This window comes from Panthera leo, chromosome D2 (assembly GCF_018350215.1).
Source record: "Panthera leo isolate Ple1 chromosome D2, P.leo_Ple1_pat1.1, whole genome shotgun sequence".
Taxonomy (NCBI): domain Eukaryota; kingdom Metazoa; phylum Chordata; class Mammalia; order Carnivora; family Felidae; genus Panthera; species Panthera leo.
In genome coordinates, this window is record NC_056689.1 from 40138274 (window position 1) to 40143809 (window position 5536).

General features: G+C 38.6%; 1 pseudogene; it reads right to left on the reverse strand.

Moving 5' to 3' along the window:
• Positions 1-284: 284 nt before the first annotated feature.
• Positions 285-1640, reverse strand: LOC122202230 (annotated as a pseudogene).
• Positions 1641-5536: the final 3896 nt, after the last annotated feature.

The window sequence follows — 5536 nt, forward strand, 5'->3', positions numbered from 1 at the left end:
CTCCATGAAATCTGAGACCATGACCTGAGCTGAAGTCAAACGCTTAACCAACTGAGCCACCCAGGCACCCCCTGGAGAAAATTTAAATATAAGTCTGTGGATTTACTGAATCAAATCCCCCAGTTAATATTTAGAAAACACCCTCTGTTTGGGCTATACCATTGTTGATGGTACCTATCATAGAGGGATAGCCAAAGTTTGTGTGTCAAAACCAGTGTTAAATCAAACTCAGGGTTGAGAGGAAAAAAAGAGGGAGTTTAAAATCACAAGAAGCACGGACATATCTAGGACCCCTGTCTTTCTGGATCCATGTGTCCTTCAGGATCGTCATCATTATAAATGTCTCTGCCATTTGCCAAACCCACACGATATTGTCTTCTGATACAGAACAAATCACTCAAGGTTCGTTGGGATTCCAGGAGAAATCAGATATCTTGGCAGTGTGACCACCATGAATAAAGAATTCTGGTGGCCTGTCCTCTGCATCTTCTGAGGATTGTTTCTCTCCAGTGTTACTTAAATCCCAGACATTCAGTCTGTGATCAGTACCACCGGAAGCCAACATAGTCTCCTTGTGAGGTGACCACTGAACTTGGAATTTTTCATCCTTATGTGATTCAGAGGAATGCAACTTAAGTTTCAGATTTCTCAAATCCCACAAGGCAACAGTCTTTTCAGCTGATCAAAGCGTAAGAGACTTTTAAATATGGAGAACAAACAAAGGATTGCTGGAGGGGTTGTGGACGGATGCATGGACCAAATGGGTGAGGGGCATTAAGGAATCTACTCCTGAAATCATTGTTGCACTATATGCTAACCAACTTGGATGTAAATTTAAAAATAAATAAATTATTTAGAAAAAAAAAAAAGAATGAACTCACTATAAGGATTGAAAGAGAGGTAGTTAGTTCACTTCGGCAGCGTGAGCATCAACTGAGGGGCTTGCTTTGGAAGTATTGTTTGAAGGAGTATCTCAGATCATAAATTTCTGATCATCAGCAACTGACCCAAACAGATATTCAGGTGGCAGATGCCGGGAAACATTTTCTACTACTGCTGTATGCCCTGTAATCACATCCACAACTTTTCCTTCCTTTAGAACAGTACTGATGTCCCAGAGGAGGATGGTATGGTCATCTGAATCACTAAGTAAGTGCCCACTGAGATTTGGGTTCCAGGAAAGTCCATAGCCTTCCTTCTGATGTCCATGGAGATGCAAGTCTGGGTTGCACTCTCCGGAAAGGTCTGGTTTGGAAGGATGTTTGGGATAGTCAAAAACAAGAACATCACCGGATGGAGTCTTTGTTGCAGTGACACAAGGGTCCTGGGGCATATCGTGGTGGCCTGTTTACTTCTCCTTCATGGTTGATCTTAATTTCTATTTCAACGTTTCCACTAACTGAGCCAAAACCTCCAAATTCTCCTTTCTCACTGCCATAGTGGGAAGCATCAAACTGAGCATCATCGTTAGGGAGCTGCACATGGGCTATCACAAGGAGGTTTTGTTCATCCCATGTATGTGTTCCCAGGACAAGTCAATGAGTGCTGAAGTCTTTCCCTTCTGGTCTGGTTTCATCTGGAAGTCACTGTGCAAATAGGCTAGGCCACTCCAGAGCATGAGTCATCACCGAATTGTAAAGAAAAGAAGAAAACGGATGTTCTTTATCCATATTTTGTATTCTTCTTTGATCACATGTTCTTCTACTGCGTCAGGGGGCAGGGGGTGGGGATCCTGGGGTCGAGTTCTGCATGCTGGCGCTATTGTTTCCTCCAAACTAAAGATATTTAAACTGAAATTATTTCACTTAGCATCACACTCTCCAGTTCCACCCACATTGCTACAAAAGGCCATATTTCATTCTTTCTCATTGCCACGTAGTACTCCATTGTGTATATAAACCACAATTTCTTTATCCATTCATCCGTTGATGGACATTTAGGCTCTTTCCATAATTTGGCTATTGTTGAGAGTGCTGCTATAAACATTGGGGTACAAGTGCCCCTATCAGTACTCCTGTATCCCTTGGGTAAATAACTAGCAGTGCTACTGCTGGGTCATAGGGTAGGTCTATTTTTAATTTTTTGAGGAACCTCCATACTGTTTTCCAGAACGCCTGCACCAGTTTGCATTCCCACCAACAGTGCAAGAGGGTTCCCATTTCTCCACATCCTCTCCAGCATCTATAGTCTCCTGATTTGTTCATTTTGGCCACTCTGACTGGCATGAGGTGTGCTATGCTAAGTGAAATAAGCCATACAGAGAAAGACAGATACCATATGTTTTCACTCTCATGTGGATCCTGAGAAACTTAACAGGAACCCATGGGGGAGGGGAAGAAAAAAAAAGAGGTTACAGTGGGAGAGAGCCAAAGCATAAGAGACTCTTAAAAACTGAGAACAAACTGAGGGTTGATGGGGGGTGGGTGGGAGGGGAGGATGGGTGATGGGTATTGAAGAGGGCATCTTTTGGGATGAGCACTGGGTGTTGTATGGAAACCAATTTGACAATAAATTTCATATATTAAAAGTATAAAATAAAAATAAACTGAAATCATGATGTTCCTTTTCTCCTACATCCCTCAACTAATAAGATGGCACAATGTAGGCCAAATATCTTGAATCATTTTGATGCTTTCATTTCCTTCCCCTATTTTATCACCAAGTCCTACTGATATTATAGCTTAAACTACTACAAGCTGCTGCTGTTCTTTCTGGGGACCACCGAAATAGATCTCTAAGTGGTGGACCCACATTGTTCAGTTGTACCTCCCAATGCATTTTCTTTGCTGCATTCTATAGGATCTTTTTAAATTGGAATTTATTACAACCATCTCTTTCTCACCTACCTCAATTTAAAAACCTTCAATGGGATTCTCTGTTGCTCAAAAATGTTCTGCATGATCTATTGCCTACTAATGTCTTAAGCCTTGTCTTGTACCTGCAGCCCTCAAATTTCTCAATTTCTTTATTTCCTTTGCCCACTTTAGCCTTGAATAATCCAACCTCTATCACTTATCCCCATTGTTTTCATCTGTGTATGTGTGTGTGCATGTGTGTATATACATATATTTACATGTGTAGATACATGTATATCTTTTTTTCTCTTTTACCTGTTTAGAAAATATTAAATTATTTAAGCATGAGGGGAATTACAAAAAGAAGATATGATGTCAGTGGTACCCACTACCCGTACGTGATAAAGGTATCATTGCCAAAATTGCCACCTGTCACTTAAAAAAAAATACAATATTTTAGATACAGTTCATGTTCCTTTTGAATCTTTCCAATTCCATTCCTCTCTTTCCCAAGAGGCATCCATGTCCTGAAATTCGTGGTTATCCTACCCACCCAAGTCCACAAATCCATATATATATTTATTACCCTTTTATTTTCTCTTTTCCCACCCCCTCTTTCTGACTAACACATCAATCTATTGCAATGTTTTTTTTTCACTTTCCATTGTTATATAAAAGTAATCTCATTATAGTTACAATTCTGCAAAGAGTTTTCACTCAATGTTATAATTCTGATATTCATAAATATCAATATGCATAGAACAATGTATTCATTAACACTGGAAATATTCACCTTTCCTCTGTTGATGAAATATTTATTTTTTGTTTGCCTTTTTTTTTTTGCTACTATAAACAATGCTACGGTAATATCCTGATATGTCTCCATGTGCATATATATGTAAGAGTTTCTCCCAAATATGTACTGAACATGGATGGATATTACTGTATGCACAACTTCAATATTGCTAGATATTGGCAAATTGCTTTCCAACTTTGCTGTAGGCGCTTCCACTTAAAGCAGCAATATTTAACTTTCCACCTCCTCATACCCACAGTATTGATGACTGTGAGATCGCATCTAACACTGTAAATTGTCCTTATCTGATTACTAAAGATTAAGTTTCTTTTCATATGGGTATTAGTCATTTGAATTTCTTCTTCTTAAATTGACTCTAGATATCATTTGCCCATTTGATTTTTCTTTTTGGTTAGTCTGTCCTATCGATCACATACATGCATTTTATCAACATTCTTCAAACTAATCCTGAGCTCGTTCTGTATGCTGCAAATATCATCTCCCAAAGTGTAGACAATTTTTTAAAAATTTTTTTTTGATGCTTATTTATTTTTGAAGGAGAGAGAGGCAGAGCATGAGTAGGGGAAGTGCACAGAGAAAGAGAGACACAGAATCTGAAGCAGGCTTCAGGCCCTGAGCTGTCAGCACAGAGCCCAATGCGGGGCTGGAACCCACAAACTGTGAGATCATGTGACCTGAGCCAAAGTCGGATGCTTAACTGACTGAGCCACCCAAGTGCCCCATTATAGCCTATTTTAAAACTTAGTTCAGTTAGCAAAGTCTTTTTAGACATGGGGAATTTTCAAAAATACAGTGTCAAATTTACCCACATGGTATATTTTATTTTTTGTGGTTGTTTATCTCACCATGATATTCTCCTGTATTTTTCTCTAAGTATTCTAAAGGTTTCCTTTTCATATTGAGAGCACTAGTCCTTTTGCTCGGTATACAGGGCAAGGTGGGGATCTAATCTCACAGGTTTCCAAATCAAATTGTCAAATACCTGAAAGCAATTTATCAAACAGATCGAAGATGGACAAACTGAGCCCATGGACCTGCTGCCTATTTTTGTAAATAAAATATTACTGGAAGACACCCTTTTTGTTCCTTTATACAACGTATTTTGCAACTTTTGTGGTACAACAAGCAGCACTGAGTAGTTGTGACAGAGATAGGACCTAAGAAAGTTACTACCTGGACCCGCAAGAAGCAATTTGCCAATCCCCAGAACATGCGATCGTTTCTTTACTGTTTTTAAAAAACAAGAACTTGTTATATACCAAGTTTCAGTAAAGGGTTTGCTTCTGGACTCCCTCTTCTGTTCTGTCTGCCTACAAATCCACTCTGCTGGGAATATCACACTATTCAAATTTCTAAAGCTTTATAACATATTTGGTTACCTGGTATAGCAAACTCTCTCCACTTACCTCCCACCTGACTCTGCTCTAAAATTTTCATGACTGTTATCAGACTTTTATTAATCTGTCTGAATTTAAGATCACTCTGCTAAGCTCTGTGAAAAGCACATTTAGATATTTATTTGCATTTAAGAAGATATGATATCTTTAAGATACTGAGTCTTTTATCCATGAAATGAGATATATCTTTACTAATACAAGCCTTCTTTTATGTACTCTGTTAATATATTAAAGTTTTCTCCGTGATTGCTTTGTACAACACTGGTCGATTGATTCTTAGATACGTTCACACTCTCTTCCTTCTATCTCTCACCTCTCGTATTTTCTTTTTCCATTTCTGCGCCGCATGATGGATAATTTTCTCCGATCCATCATTCAGCTCATTAAATCTCTCCTTAAATGTGCCTAATCTGCTATTTAACATTCGCTGAGTTTTTTCATATCAGGGGCTGTAATTTTACTTCTAAAAGTTTCATTTGATTCCTTTTAAAATATGGCTGTTCCTCTTACAGTTTCCATTTTTTTCT